Source organism: Lontra canadensis, unplaced genomic scaffold (assembly GCF_010015895.1).
Source record: "Lontra canadensis isolate GAN:19392208 unplaced genomic scaffold, GSC_riverotter_1.0 scaffold35, whole genome shotgun sequence".
Lineage (NCBI taxonomy): Eukaryota > Metazoa > Chordata > Mammalia > Carnivora > Mustelidae > Lontra > Lontra canadensis.
Window position 1 is genome coordinate 12,857,490 of NW_022631029.1, and position 17,364 is coordinate 12,874,853.

The following is a 17,364-nucleotide window of genomic DNA, read 5'->3' on the forward strand; positions in this document are numbered from 1 at the left end:
CCAGCAGTACATGGAACTCACTATGAGGAACTGCTAGAGAGCAGTTGAGCATGAATTCTGAATTTTCTTCCAATTTTCTTCCAAGTGTATAATCTGACGCTCTGTCTTAGGCCTTCATTCTTGTAGTTCCCTTTTATAAGGCAGCTATTTCTGATGGGAAAGGAGGTCCAGGGTGAAGGATCATCATGAATGTAAAGAGTGTTAGGAGGTAGATATGGATTTACATCTTGACTCTCCCACTTACTGAGTGATCATGAGTCAGCCCTCTTCAACCTCTGTGAATGTCAGTTTCCTCATTTGTAAGATGGCAAAAATATGAGTACTGACCACAAAAGCTACAGGAAGGATTAAGCAAAATATCACTTGTAAAGAGTAGTAAGCCGTTGATAAGTGGAACCATAGGATCTTTAGAAATGGCCCTGGGGATTACAAGAGCCCAGTGAACCAGCCCAGTGGTTCACAGAGTTCCGGGTGCATCAGTATCACCAGGAAACCTTATTGCTTGTGACACAGATCATGGAGTCTTACCCAAGAGTATCTGATTCAGTAAGTCTGAGGGGGAGCCTGAGAATTTGTAGTTCTAACAAACTTCCTGATAATGTCCATGATGCTGGTCCAGGAACCATACTTTGGAAACCTACTTACTTAGGTTGGTGTTCAAAATATCCCTCCATGAGGGAGCTTAATTTGCAGGTCAATAATGAGACATTCCCAGAATGACCTTAGTCTTACGTAAATTCCTTCTTGGGGCCAAAACTTGGCTCTGAAAGGAAACCCCCTTCCCTACCCTGCAGATGTGTTAGAGTGGGGGTTAGGGAGACAGGAGACACAGGAAGTGGAAATATATTCCAAGAGCGGAAATATATTCCTCAAACCCCACCATCACTAGTAGCCCATACCTCTTGAGGATCCTTTGGTAGAGACGCTCTGATTCAGAGCTCATTTCCCATTTATTCTCCAGGCCTGATTTGGCTCCTGGAGAAGCAATTAAACTTTGGTCTCATTTTCAACCATTTTTCACCCAGTTGGGAGCCCCTCTGGAGGATTTTTCTCCTCACTGGAAACTTCTAAAAAGACAAGTCCATTTTTTTGGCTTGTCTCCATTGTTCTAGGGAATTCATGCACTGATTAAAAAACAAAACACACATTATTCGCATATTCAAAGTATTTTGCAAGTTCTGACACTTTTCTTGGTACCATGTTGAAGACATAGACTGAGCGGGAGATGATCTGAGGAGGAATGATATTTATGAACTATGATATTTTATAAACACCTGGCATTTATATAAACAAAGAAACTGAGATTTTTAATAAGGCAACCTCTCCAAGTTTGGCATTCAAATAGAAAACATGCTTATTGTGTTTTTCTTTCACGTAAGGAATCTTGTTGAAAGTACCTGGCACCCAGACAGTATTTTTGTAAACAGAGATTTTAGTCTACGGTGAATTCTAAATTAGACGCAACATATGTGCTATTGCAATATTTAATAATCCCCCACCAGTTTATTTTCACTTAAGGAGTGGTATGAGGGAATTCAACTTTATGACATTAAGTCACCTTGAAGAATTTTGCTGTGACTGTTTTAACACTGAGCCCAGAAGGGTGGAAGGACGAGGTGTAGTGTGGACCGCTGAGGGCAGGCTCCTTGCTGTGACATGGCCTTCTCCAGCCCCCCCATCCTACCCTCCACCCCCCACAGGAGCCTTGGAGCGTCCAACAAAATGCTAATATTTTTCCTCTAAAGGCTGACTTTCGTTTTCTGGGAGGCCTAATATAAAATAGCTTCTATTCCTAAGTCTATTGAATAGAGGAGGTAGAAGATGACTTTGTTTGAGGTCAAAAGGATCACCAAAGAAAATCACCCTCGGAAAATGTGATTTTTCTACTATTACAGATAAAGATGCATCCTCACTCCCCAGAATCATAGAAAATTCAAGTACACACTTGTAGATGAGAGCTGGATCACAGGACTTTGCTTTCTTCTAATCTTTATTTAAAATCAGAATATTGGGGGTACCTGGGTGGCTCAGTTGGTTAAGCGTCTGCCTTTGGCTCAGATCATCATTCCAGGGTCTTGGGACTAAGCCACCCACTGGGCTCCCTGCTCTGCAAGAAACCCGCTTCTCCCTCTCCTCCCTGTTTATGCTCTCTATCGTTATCTCTGTGTCTCTCTCTCAAATAAATAAATAAAGTCTTTAAAAAAATCAGGCTATTAGTGTCCATTTATCAAGCACTACTTAAATGCCAAGAACTGGCCTCATTAACAGGCTTTATTTAATCTTTAGATGTAAAGATTAAATGCCATAAAGGCATTGTGCTATTATCTGCATTGTGTTTACCAGGAAAATTTAAGACCAGAGAAGTGAAATGATCTGCTCCAGAACACACATAATGTATAAGCGGAGGTCTAGATCTAGACCTCACCCCAAATCCTGCATTCTTGACCTCCAGGAGGTATTGTCACATAATGCCTGTGAGGTTGGTGTCACCAGCACCTCCTTCCAATCTAAGGAAACTGAGCTGCAGGAAGGTCAACTGTCTTACCCAAAGTCACAGAGCTCCTGAGCAGCACAGCCAGGAATTGAACTAAGGTCTGCATTAGTCTACAGCATCTTCTTTTGGCCATTATGACATATTTCCACCCAAATTAGAGTCAAAAATATTTAAATTTTATACATATTTATAATATGTAGAATTATAAGCTTCTGTTTTTCTTCTTTCTATTTCTTGTTGCCTTAATAAAATCTCCAATAATTTAAAACATCTTTTTTCTTCAATGTGTCCAGCAGGTATGATAGAAAGTTACATCTATTGACCTACAGAGCCTGACCTCAAACCCCACCATCTCCACCTACTAACCAAGGAGAAAAACCTGGGCAAGTTGCTCCAGGGTCTCTACCTTCATTTCCTTATCTGGTTGTTGGTTCCAGAGGGAATGCCTTCCTAGCAGACCTCTGGAGACTGTGAATTGAGATGTTGTGCCCCAGTGCACAGTGGAGGCTCAGAAAAAAAATTTTCTTTTCAATTTCCACTTGGTTTCTCATTCTTTCCTCACCATCTTCTCGTATGCTCTTAAATCATGGCCGCAGGTTTTGTATCGTTTTGCCCACATTCTTTACGAACTGCTTCTTTTTCAAGCTCCCAAGTTCCTGGAAGATGCACAGTCCCATAGCCAGAGACACTCATTTCGACTCATCCATGGGAGTCGTGGATTTTCTCTCTAGGACCCATGCATGGGGAGTTCATTTCAACATCTTTTTAATCCCATGTCACTAACAACAGTAGAATCAATAAAACCCACGTGTGATAGGAAACCACAAATCTATTTACCTGTTTGAATCAGGCAGAGCACCTACACCGTTGGCTCTGTCATTAGACTTCTGGGAAAACACTTTCCACACCTGGAAATAGGAACTGGAAATCTCATCATGAAAGATTTTTCTGATAAATCCCAGGCTTTACCACACTGTGATTCTCAGGAAATTTTGACCTTGCTTTGTTTTGGTCTGGACAAGAGTCAAAAGCGTCTCTTAAATGAAAAATCATTTTCAGAAGGGCTAAAAATGGGGGACCATTCATTTTGATTGCCACTGGATGCTTTTTATTCTGCTCAGTCTCTTTATCCCTAGCATTAAAAAAAAAAAAAAATCAACGTTTAATTGACTTGAGGCCAAGTGGATTGACTACAGGGAAAAAAAGTGTGTATAAAATAAGAGGTTATAGTCTTTGAGAGCTTAAAAAGAGTATAGAAGCTGAAAAAGAAAAAAAAAAATGGCCTGGAAATTATACTTGCTTTTTTTTTTTTTTTTTTTAAAGATAGGACAGAATACATTTTCCAGACTCCTGAGTTTAATTAAAGTCAAAGGCACATCTCAAAGACAAGTGAAAAAAACAGAGCAGGCAAGACATTGAGGTGACTAGGATAAGAAACTGTAGAATATCATGGAGAGAAGAAAAACCTAAAAGCAAGGAAAGGGAAGGAAAGAAGATGGGAGGGGGGAGGAGGAAGAGGGCAGGAAGGGCAGGGGGCGGGAAGGAGTGGGGGAGGGGAAAGGTGAGGGACGGGAGGACAAGGAAGAGAGGGAAATCTGGATTTGCCAAACCCAGTCTGATGACGTGAAATCATTTTCCATCAGCCACATTCACAGCTCTCCTTTAGGCATGGGTACTCCCCTTCCTTTCCACGTGGGTCACAGAAGCTGGATATTACATTTCTCCTCTAAGGACATACCCCAGCAAATGGTGGAGCCAAGACCAAACAATTTCTGATTCCAAAGCCCACGTTCTTCCTAATCTATCTCTCTAATCTATCTCATTGCTTGATTTACCATGTATGCATTTCAATTTTTAGTGGTGGGGAAAAGGATTCAAAATAAGTTTACTGCTGATTCTCCCTATAAGGGCAAGGCATGTTCACTACAGCAAAATCAAATCATACAGACAACAGTGTGTGTTAATAAAAACAGAGCTCACAGGGATTATGTTCTTACACTGTGCCAGGTTTGGGCCACATGCCTTCGAGGACTTATCTCCTTTCATTTTTACAGCTCCATGAAGTAGGTACAATCACTCGGGACCTCCTTTTACACATGAGGACACGGAGGCTTACCCAAGATAAGAAACATGCGTGATGTCCCTTGGCGGAGCTGGAGGAGGAAGCCAAAGGTGTGATTTAATCACTGCCCCATCCTGGGTGGTCCTACCTGAAAATCATCAGGACAGCACTTGGAGAATTTCTAGCAGCTATTTTGTTAATAGATATTGATCAGCTAATTATTTTCACCCTTTGTTTTCTCTTTTTACTTGCTCTTGTCCTCATGAAACTAACCACATTTTAAAAGCACAAAGTGGTAAAATAAAATAGAAATATTAATTTTCTGACCAGCCATAATAAACTTCTTTGTGCTTTCCTTTTGGTAAAAATATTGTTTTTCATCACAGCCCAGAGATATCCTGTTCATGAAGTAGAGAATGTTGACTCATACCCAACACTTCTGAGTGGGGAAGAAAGAGGCAGGACTAGAACCCAGAGCTCAGGGTTCTCACTGAACATTTTTCCCTCTGCACCATCGGCCTCTCTCGTGCCTCATGTGTGTTCCCTGGATTCCCGAGGGTACAACTGGAAGCTTTGGAAGCCTCAATGTATAGCAGATCTTTATTAAAAAGGTTGATATTTTGTTCATCATGGATGTTTCGAATTCATCTTGATTTTTCCTTTAAAAAATATTGTGTGAGAACATTATGATTACTGAGCTTATTAAAATGTTATCATATATAATATTAACGCATTTGCCTTTATACCAACATAGTAAAAAAATATCATTTTCTTATTTTTTAATGAAGAAAGGGGACCATGAATATCATAACTTGGCCACTATTAACTGATTACTTCCTACCACCATCCAGCCCACCCTACTTTTCCCTCAGGACCCTGAAGCCCCACGAGAGACCAAAAGTATACCAAACTGTGTGCCTGAGAGCAGTTCGGAGCCCCTTGGCCCTTCAACCTAAGACATGAACGCACTTTAAAAGCTTTATCTCGGTGCATTATGTTTCTGAGAAATCCCATAATACACTTAAGTTCATTTTTTCTTTTCCTTACTGATGCTTCCAGTCCCTCTTGCAAAACTCCTCGTCTTCTCTCCAGGGCACTTTAACCTCCAAACTTTTATCCCTGATAAATTAACCATTATAATCAAACTATCTAGCCGAAGCATTTTGAGTTGCTGTTTTATTTTTAAAAAGGGGTGGGGGAGGCACCCAACAAACCAGATGTGGCCGTCTCCAGTTTCAGTTCTTAATGTACAATAAGTTGCAGGTTTCTTATAGTTCCTCGGGGGTAAATCACAAACAAGAATTAGCACATCACCAGCCCAACTTCCTCTTCCCAGCATGTCTGTTTCAAGTTAAAGTGAACAACGACTCAAATATCAAAGGCATATTGCCCCTAAATTAGCCAATCAGCTCCAAATACAGCTGGAAACAAGAGCAGGGGATAATGTTTTTCAATCAGTGGACAACCCTTTGAAAGTTTAATTATAAATGGTAACCGTTTATTTCAAGCTAAATGAATTTTGCCACTTCTATGTAGGCAATACACACTGCACGTCATCCCAGCCTAATCTCTGTCTCTGTACTGCCTGCAATGGAGGGAGTAAAAATGGTGTAGATCCCCATTCCCTAACATCTTTTATGTTCTTGTATCATTTTTTGAAGGGAATGGCAAATACTTGCTATATAATCGTTCGAAGAAATCAAATTTTCTGAGCAGCCCTTTTACAAAGAAATTGGTCTGGGTTGACCTGACAAAGCAGATTAGAATCAGTGTCCTTGGAATTGGCAATCTCGTTACTCATCAATGAGGATGGTTTCCCAGATCAGGGGCAGGAAGGAAGGGGTGGTCCATCTGAGATTGGTCTGAAGTGTCAGGTCTGGGAAGAAACAAGTTCATTATCTGTCTTGTCAAGGAGATGATGACCTCAATCCCAGAGGTTCATGCTCTGGAGATAATTGCAATGAATCATTTCTAGGCAAGTCCCCAGAATCTTCTGTTGGTCACAGTGCAATCCTCCTCACTCACACGCACCTGGCCCCCACTCCCCCACCAATTTACATGTCACTTCTCCTCCGATAGTAAGATAGAGTGGACAGGTGTGGATCTATGTGTCCAGAACATCACTGCCTTTAGGAAACTCCTCCTCCCCCACTCCATACATATGCTTCTCCCCTCATCCCTACAGGAGAAAGAATGATGACTGGCTAGTCTGAATTAAGAGCCACCCCTCAAGTGAGCTTCTAAGTGGGGTCCAAGGTATTGCATGCCCATCATTCTACAGGATTTCCACGTCCTTTGGAATTGAGCCCAGAACTAGACATCTGGTAGAGAGCTAGTGAGGAAATGCATCCCAGCCCTTGAAGACAGATAGACCTACAATTTAACCAGCTGAGTGACCGCATGCCAACTACTTAATACTCTGAACTGCGATAATCCTGTAAGTAAAATATGAACAATATCCGTCCTGTAAGGCTTTCGTAAGGATTATAGTGACTGGGAGTATTATAGCTACTAAAAACTAGTAAATGTCAACATAGTCATATACCACATTTTTAAGTCTCATCAGTCAGTGAAGATAAAATGGTCATATTTGTGTTTTACTCCCAAATGACCATGATCTCGAATCCAAGTGGTGTGACCTCTGGGTGCCAGATTCACCCTTCTAAGTTTCCCCAATTGCTGTCTCCCATACATAAACAAAATGGTCTGAGCTGCTCTCCAGGAGGGATCCTCTGTCAAATAGTGTCCGCCCTGTTTTCTCCTACTTTATTGTCAGTGTCATGGACGCCCCTAGTTATTAGGTCACCAAGGCCCAGGAAGGAGATGCTATTCCCAATGTTCCCTCTGTCCTCACTCCCAGTGGAGCTGGATTCTGGAGACAGTGAGGAAAAAGGACTCTCCCTAACCACCCACCCCTCTGTTTCATTCATTCTTTCCTAAGACAATTCAGCACACTCCAAAAAATCCACAGCATTGAGGAACAATCCCATCTCCATTAAGCCACACCCTCCAGAAAACACAATTTGCCAGCTGTGAATAACTACCTCCCACCAAGAGATAGAAAGCTGCTTGGAACTAATGACTGCTTCTCTCCACTCCCACCAACAACCACCATCTCTCCCCACCAAACCCATCTCCCTGCATCTCAATAGTTTCAGAGACCCCAAAGCTCAGTCTCACCAAGTCCCACATGGAATCTGAGCCAAATCTTCATTAATCAAAACAAACCCCCAGTGTAGACTCTGCCCACAGCCAGTTACCACATGCTTGGAGGACAGGGGACAGATAACATATAGGTTTGCAGAGGTCAAGGGGTCTCTAAGGAAAGATGTGATTATGATTTGTTGGAGAGAATATAAGTCAACCTCTTCTCCCCTCCTTTTCTCATATGTGCCTTGATATATGGGGTTTTCTAACAATAAAGAAATTATAATGATAACAAGGTCAGGGTACAGCATTAATTATGAGTTACATCTCAGTTTGGCTATATAAGAACATAGAGACATTGGATCAATAAATAATGTGTGTGTATTGAATCATCATCAATAGATATTACATATAAGTATGATAGAGAATACAAATATATAAACAAATTACAATATATATATTTGTGTATATATATATGTACAAATATATAAACAAAATGTATGTGTTAATATATTATTTATAACATATATAACATATATAATGTATTATATATATAATATATTATTTTATGCACACAGACACACATTCCTTTTTGAAATTAAACATCAGCACTGGGTGTTATATGCAACTAATGAATCATTGAAAACACACCAAAAATTGATGATGTGCTGTATGTTGGCTAATTGAATTTAAATAAGAAAATGGAAATTAAATATCAGACTTTAGACAAATCTAAATAATTAAGCCTCTATTAATGGAGTGGGGTTAAAAAGGTAGGTGCTGTGGGAAACCTATTTAAGTTTCATAAACCAAATGTTGACTATAAATAGTCACATATGAATGTATCAAAGCTCTTGTATTGATCATTCTAGTCCTTCAAAGCCAACTTTTACTTTGCAGGCACCCGAAAATGTCATGCTGTGGTTGAGAAAATCTGCCCACCAGATCTCACAGCCAATTGTTTTCATGCCAGAGGTGCTATGTGATCATGTATGTCAAGGCAGGAAACTTGGGGATGCCATAAATGGCCAGTTGCCTAGGAGCAAGATTTCAATAAAAACCCTGCGTGAAATGAGTCTCACACTTGTAACAAAATGAGTTTGAAATAATCAAGAAGTGGTAGGAGGTCCATGGCTTTATGACCAGGCTGACTTCAGGAGGTAGGCAGGCTGGGGACCCAAGGAAGATAGATCTCTTTTTATGCAGTGCAGCTCCTGCAGTCACATATGGCTGCTCTGTATAAATGTTCTTGAAGGTTCTCCACTCTCATGGTGAGTCCCAGGCAGCACTCTTTCACCAAACCACCGTTTCTTTTAATGGATCATTACTGTTGGTGCATTTTGTCTTGATTTTATGAGTCTTTCATTCCCTTGGTTGGTCAAACTAGTGTTTCTTCTCCACTTCTTGTGTTTCATCTCTATTAAGGATGGTATGACAGCGTCACCATTTCAAAGTAATCAAATTGGATTGTGTCTGTTTTTTTAATGCCTTTAATTCAAATGGGTGAGACTGAGTCATTATGGAGTGGTGGTCTCTTCCAGAATGCCCAACAGTGCTAAATGACAATGGGAATAAGGAAGGCTCTGAGGACTGGGTCAGGCAGTCCTCAGGGTGGAAGATGAGGGAAATAGAGCAAGTTGAGGCAAACCAGATGTCTGCACTAACCAGTTTGGTTCAGGTAAATGATTTGGTAAAACTAATTTGGTGAAACAAAGCAAAGCAAAATTTAGTTATATTTTATTTGATGAAAAATGGCTCTTGTTGTTTTTGTTGCTGTTCTTAACTTTTTGCTCTGAAAAAATTGTAGACCCACATGCAGTTGTAAGAAATAATACAAAGAGATCCCTTGTGCCCTTTATTCAGTTTCCCCAGTGGCAGTATGTTGCTAAACGATGGCATGGTATCATGACCAGGAGATTGACAATGATACAGTCATGGTGTCGGACATCCACAGTCCCTCGAAGTTCACTCGTGTTGCCGTGTTCGAGCCACATCACTTTTTCACTGTCCCCCACCTTCCTCAACTTCTCGTAACCACTGATCTCTTCTCCATTTCTATAATTTTGTCATTTTAAGAATGTCATATAAACTGGATAGCACAATCTGCAGCCTTTTGAGAGTGACACTTTTCACTCAGCATAATTTTCTGGAGATGCGTTTAAGTTGTAGTGGTTCCTTCCTTTGTATTGCACAGCAGTATTCCATGGTACGGATATACCACAGTTCGTTTCATCCATTGGGATGTCTAGGTTATCTCAAGTTTGGGGCTACCATGAATAGAGTTGCTAGGAAACTTTGTGTATAAGTTTTTGCATCAACGTAAACGTTGATTTTTCTAGGATAAAAACCCAGAAGTGCAATGCTGGGCCAATGGCAGTTGATTGTTTAGTTTAGTTTTTTTGTTTGGTTTGGTTTGGTTTTGGTTTTAAGAAACTGCCAATTTGTTTTTCCAGGTTGCCTGCACTCTCCCCTGTTGTTGCTGATGAGAAATTCACTGTCATTTGAGCAGTTTTCCCCCTATATAGGTAAGGTGTTGTTTCTCTCTTGTTGCTTTCACAATTTTTTTCTTTATCTCAGTTTTCAGAAGTTTGATGCGTTTTTCTGTAAATTTCTTTGAGTTTATTCTGTTTGGAATTCTTTCAGTTTCTTGAATCTGTAGGCTCATGTCTTCTTCCAAATTTGGGAGGTTATCAGTCATTATTTCTCCAAGTACTTTATCTGTCCTTCCTCCTCTCTTCTCTGTCTGGGACTCTGATGTCAGGAATGTTAGATCGTTTGTTATTGTCCCACAGGTTTCTAAGGGCCTGTTTATTTGTTTTAAATCTACTTTTCTCTGTTGCCCAGAATGGATAATTTCTAGTGTTCTATCCTCAAGTTTGTTGATTCTTTCCTCTGTACTCTTCATTTAACTATTGAAGCTATCCATTTAATTCCTTTTTAAATTACAGGTATAGTATTATTTAGTTTTTTTATATCTTTTATTTATTTTCTGAGACTTTCTATTTTTTTCCTGAGACTTTTCATTTTATTTCTTAAAATTTATCTCAAGAATGTTTGTAGGGGTGCCTGGGTGGGTCAGTGGGTTAAGCCTCTGCCTTCAGCTCAGGTCATGATCTTATCCTGGGATTGAGCCCCCCATCGGGCTCTCTGCTCAGCAGGGAGTCTGCTCCCCCCTCCCTGCCTCTCTGCCTACTTGTGATCTCTATCAAATAAATAAATAAAATCTTAAAAAAAAAGAATGCACTTATTCTTTGAAAACATTTTTAGCATGACTGCTTTAAAATCTTTGTCAGAAAATGTTAACATCTTTGTCATCTCCATATTGTCATCTATTGATGCCAAATTTAAAAAGGCGGTTTTCAGTGTCAAGATAAAAATTGCATCCTAGGATCTAAGTGGCTCAGCCACATCCTGATTCTGGCCCTGTTCTTTCATTCAAACATTCTTCCTTCATCCAGGAGGTATAGAGTGCCTTCTTTGCACCAGCTTTATGCTACGTTCTTGAGATTTGACTTTGAAGTGGCTAGAGAGGGACTGTTCTCCTGGACCTAAACGTGTAGCAGTGTGCCCTTCTGAGCTCTTCCAACAACTTACTGTCAGATCTTAGACATCATTTTGTCCTCTTTTGTTCTTAGTTTGGGATCTTTAACTTGAGGGTGGGCTAACTGGAATATTTCTGTGGGTTATGAAATCCACGGAAAATATTATAAAAAACCATGCTTCTCATAAAAATTTGCATACATGTCCAAATATATAGCACATACTCATACACATAGTTTTACATGTAATTTGTAAGATCAGAGAAGATCATCATTAGGAATATCTCTATTATTTGTTCTTCTTCTACTTTTTTTTTTTAAAGACTTTATTTATTTAACAGAGAGAGATCACAAGTAGGCAGAGAGGCAGGCAGAGAGAGAGGAAGGGAAGCAGGCTCCCTGCAGAGCAGAGCGCCCGATGTGGGACTTGATCCCAGGACCCCGAGATCATGACCTGAGCCAAAAGCAGAGGCTTAACCCACTGAGCCACCCAGGTGCCCTCTATTATTTGTTCTTTAAGGAAACTTTGAGTTCTATCATTATATGGTTTAAAACATTTACATATTGTTTGAGACTGATAAACAGTTGAGAGAATACTTTAAACAATTTATATAAATTTTCTTACTTTATTTTCACAACACATTTTAATAATAAAATGTAATATATGATCAAACTGTAAAGGAAAATTAAAAATTTCTCCTATGGACTTAGGTGAATCTAAAGGGAAATCTCATGTCCTTTATAAATTGAAAATTAATAAAAGTCTTCAGTTGCTTCTCCCTACAGGGGTAATATAAAGATGGAACTTGGGAAAGACTAAAGTAGTTGATAGGGAACTAGCCACTTATAAAAGGAGAATATAAAAATATTTATAAGCCTCAAGCATTGCTTTAAGAAGAAATAAATGTATGAGTCTTAAAAAGTTTAGTGCTAACCAGTAGAAAAATAAAAATGGAATTAGTAATTAAAAAAAAAAAAAAAACGTGTCTAAGGGTGCCTGGGTGGCTCAGTCATTAAGAGTCTGCCTTCAACTCAGCTGATGACCCCAGAGTCTTGGGATCAAGCCCCACATCAGGCTCCTTGCTCAGCAGGAAGCCTGCTTCTCCCTCTCCCACTCCCCCTGCTTGTGTTCCCTCTCTCAAGTTCTCTCTGTCAAAAAAATAAAATCTTTTTTTTTTTTTAAAGAAACTATGTATTGAAAAGTACAAAAAAAATCTTAAAAGTAAAAACAAAAAATGTTAAGTGGGGCATCTGGGTGGCTCAGTTGGTTGAACTTTGACTCTTGGTTTGGGTTCAGGTCATGATCTCATGGGATCAAGACCCACATTGGGCTCCACACTCAGCAGGGGGTCTGTTTGAGGATTGTCTTCCTCTACCCCTCTCCCCTCTCACATGCATGTGAGATAATAAATAAATCTGTAAAAAATGTTAAGTAAAAATTATAATGTTAAATAGTAAAAATGCTTAACATAGTTAACATTACAATAAATATAAATGGAGTAAATTAAACATATTGGTCCAAAGACAGACTTTTAAACTGAATTAAAACAAAGACAAAAGAACATAAGACCCAGTTGCACAAGTTTGAAAAAGATAAAGTTCAGATACAAGAGCAGAGGATTGAAGTAAATAAAGGACAGAAAAAAAATGTGCTAAATAAATAAGAATCAAAAGGAAATTTAATACATGTAAGATTTTAACAAATCATAGAGAATAAAAAGAGATGTTGCATTCAGATGAAAAAATACATAAAATCCAGAGGCAATCATAATGCCTCTGTATTTAGAGCCAAATACATAAAGCAACAGGTGACAGAACCAAGAGAAAGAGAGAAGTAAAATCCTATTGGAGATTTAAAAATCACTGATATTAGAAACTGAAATACTAAATTCAAGACAAATAAACTAGAATGCAGAAGATTTTAATAAAATAATAAAGAAGTTATGTAATATATATGTTGTCTTATATAAATTTCTAAATAATATATATATAATATAAATATCTAAATTTAGATAAAATTTTCACCCAAACATAGAATATACCCTTTTTTTCTAAAATAAATATATCAGTCATAAAAAGAAATTATAGACTAGAGACAAGAAAAGAGTATCAATATATTTCTAAGGCTCAATTCACACAATGTTCTCTCACGTCAATTTAATAATTAGCTAAGAATAAAAATCCACATGTCTATAAACCAAGAAAAAAAAATTCTACTATCAAATAAGCCTTGAGCAAAATACAAAGCAAAAGGGGAAATTGATATTCTTAATGATAATGAAAGAAGTGCACATCAGCATCTGTTAGATGTGGCCAACCCTCTTCCTAGAGTGCAATTTATAGCTATGAACACATTCTGAAAATAAAGAAGATTGAAAAATGAATGAGCTAAGTGGTCATCTAAAGGTGGTAGAAAAAGAAAAACAGAGCAAATACAAAGAAACAAGAAGTACGGTAATATGAAAATAAATAACATACAAATAAGGGTTTTTGTTTTGTTTTGTTTTTTAGAGATTTTATTTATTTATTTGACAGAGAGAGATCACAAGTAGGCAGAGAGGCAGGCGGAGAGGGGCGGAAGCAGGCTCCCTGCTGAGCAGAGAGCCCGATGTGGGGCTCAATCTCAGGACCCTGAGATCATGAACTAAGCCAAAGGCAGAGGCTTAACCCACTGAGCCTCCCAGACGCCCACAAGAAAGGCTTTTAGAGGTGAGGTAAGGAATACATAATGACTATCTATATACATGTTGTCCCGGAAAGTTGGAAATGTGGAAAGCTGGGCAACTCATTTCATGATTCTAGTATAACTTTAACAGTTAAACTGGCCAAAAAAGTGTTCAAGACAAAAAAAAGAATACTGTAAGTCAATTTAACTTCTGAACTTAGTCTTTAAAATATAAAAAATATATCTATTTATTACCAAAAGTATGTTAAAATGATTTAAGAATGACTCAACATAAGAAAAACTAACAATATAATTCACCTTTTTTTTAATAGACAAAAAGACTGCAATGTCACAATAGAAATAAAGGAAGCAGATTATAAAGTTTAACACCCATTTCTGGAAAAACAAAACTCTTAGGAAACTAGAAATATAGGACTTTTTTTTATTTCTGGAAAAAAAAAGTCTTATGAATAATCTGATAAAGTTTATCTACCAAAATCCATTGAAAACATCATTCCCATAAAGAAATTTTATAAACTTTTTTTTTTTTTTAGGTCAGGAACAAGACAAAACTTACCACTAAAATAACTATCATTCCAAATATTTGGAAAATGAATAATATAATGAAAATAAATATCAAAAATATTGGATTGAAAAGGACAAGATAAAATATGTATTGCTGAGAAATCCATGAGAATAAGGAGAAAAACATTAGAACTTGAAAGGAGTTCAGCAAGCTTGCCATAAACCAGATTAAGTACTAAAAGCCAGTAATAGTAACAAGTAGTGCACACCTACTGAGGCAAACTCCTATTAGAAAAAGTGTGATAAGAAAATAAAATTTATAATGGCAGTTAAAACTATGAATTACCTGTTTGCTAATTTAATAAAGACTGCACAGGATGTTTATGGAATAATTTTAAGGTTTATTCCAGGACATGAAAGAAGGCTTGCATATTCTGCCCAAAGTTGGGGCAATTTGCCATAGAAAGGATATCAATCAGCATGCCCCAAATTTAGTTGAAAATTCATGCAATTCCAATAAAAATTTCAAACATTAATTTTATTTTTTTAATTCTAAAATACATATGGCTGAATAATGGTTCATGGATGGTAAAGAACAATTTGAAAGAGAAAGGTAGGGAGATTCTTCTTGCCAGGTTTTGAGACACATTAAAAAGCAGATAATTAAGACAGTGTGGCAATGGAATAGAAACAGGCCAGGAGACAAAGGAAGCAAATTAGAGCACCCCATGGACTCCTGGTACCTCTGGGAACTTGGCATATTATAAAGACAGTATTACAAATCATTGGGGAAAAGGACTGATTGTTTGGTAAGTAGAATGGGGAAAACAGCCTCACAATGGGAAACTTAAATTGGTATCTCACACCAAATAAAAATAAGCTCTATATGGAATAAGAATAAAATGTGAAAATGAAAAGCATAGACTTAATGAAGACAATGTAGACAATACCTTCATGATCTTGGGATAGGAGAGGATTTCTTAATGAGGCCCTAAAATATGAAGCTTAAAGAGATAAATCAATGGCTCATTTATCAAAAATGAAAGATTTTTCCCTCAAAAGTATGCCAGAGACCAAATTCTCAGACAGAGGCCAAGCTTACCCTTAACCTTGCAATGTTATTAAACAATGAGAGTTAATTGAGCAATTACTATGTGTCCTGGCACCGTCCCAAGTGCTTTACATACATTGAATTATTCACTCTGAGTACTATTGTTACCCTACTTTACAGATGAGGAACACTGAGGTTCATTAACTTACATAAAGTCACACAGTTGGTAAAGGGAAAGGTAGGCTTTGAACTCTGATAACTGGCCGAATCCAGTCTGTCCCTTTAATTGTGGTTACACAGTCTTTCAGGTTTTTCCTTGGTGCCAATGGAAGCAAGTCAGGGAAGAGAAAGGATCAAGATTATCCAGTGCTGCAAGGTTGGTGAGAGGCCATTGAATTTGATACTCCAGTGACTCCTGAAAGCATTGTTTCAGGGAAGGGTGAAGGTGGGGGCCCCCCTCTACGCGTGTGCAGTAGTGACTAGCCAGCAAGACAGTTCGACCTTTTAAACTACTGCTAGTTCTAGAAAGTTTTAGGACTCATCTCTCTTCTTAATACCAGCCATTTTAGTGTTTTGTGGTTTGCATTTTCAGAATATGACTTTAAAAAAAATTTTTTTGGATAATGCTGCTGATTATGAAAAACATGACAGCTATAAAATTCATGATCCTTACTTTCCAGAACAGACTCCCCACAAATTCAGGGTGTCTGGCGAGTTACAGCTAAAGCCTTCTAAACAAATTGGTTTTCAAACCAGCATCTCCAACTAATATTTTCCACAACACGCAACCCCATTCTTGTTTGCACTAAAGCATTGGAATGAAACCATACTCTGTTTGTTCTCCAGCTCACATTATGACCTGCTATAAAATGAATTAATATTCATAAATCTTTTTTACTGCACTAATCTCAGTATTTTAAAGTGGTGATTACCACCTGACATGGGGCAGGCCAAGGACTAAAGGAATCTTTAGACAGCCTAAGATCCTATTCCCACACGAATGTTCAAAGAGGAAAGCAAAGAAAGGGTTTCGCATGTTGAATTTGGGCATAGACACAAACACTTGGAGAAGGTTTTCCGTAAGGACTCCAGATACTTTGGGGTAAAAATGTCCTGAATACTTATTTATTTTTATTTTTATTTTTATTTTATTTTTTGATAGAGCATCTGGGAACATAAGCAGGGGAGCTGGGCATGGGTTATGTAATGTGGACTACACCATGTGGCCAACCTTTTTGAGATTTTCCAGATGGAACCTACAGTTTGAAAAGCTTAGAAATGTCTTCCGTGATGTCCATGCTTTCTGGAATTAGTTTCCTCAGGCTCTGACATCTGAGTAGTGCTTTGGTTTGGTGTTGCATATCCAAAGTCACCAAGAAGGTCCCCGGGCTTCACAAGGCTACCTGAGGAGAGGTAGATCTTAATGGTGCCCAATGGGAACCTTAGAACCTACTGGAAACCAAGAACACACATACAACAGAACAGAGAACTAGGACAGAAACATTAGATGCTTTGGGTGTGGTTTTAATTAAGAGCATACAGGAAGGAGGATGGCTCGTATTGTTGAGGATCTTCATTCGCCATTTGGGACTCAAGTTATCAAAGATAGAGATGGGACCAGGAGGGACACATTCATTCAATAAATATTGATTGAAGTTCTCCTGTGTCAGAAAGCACCAAGCAAGGTCCTGGGGATAGATACTGAACAAAAGTAAAGAGTTTAAAAATTAGTGGGCAAGATGGCCAAATAATGAGTTGAAGGAAAATATAATTATGAGCTGAGGTAGATGATTGTGAGAAAGATAACGTAATCTAAGAAGTTAACCAGGTCTTAGGAGTGAGAGAGCGCCTGAAGACTCAGAAGGAATTCACTACAGGAGG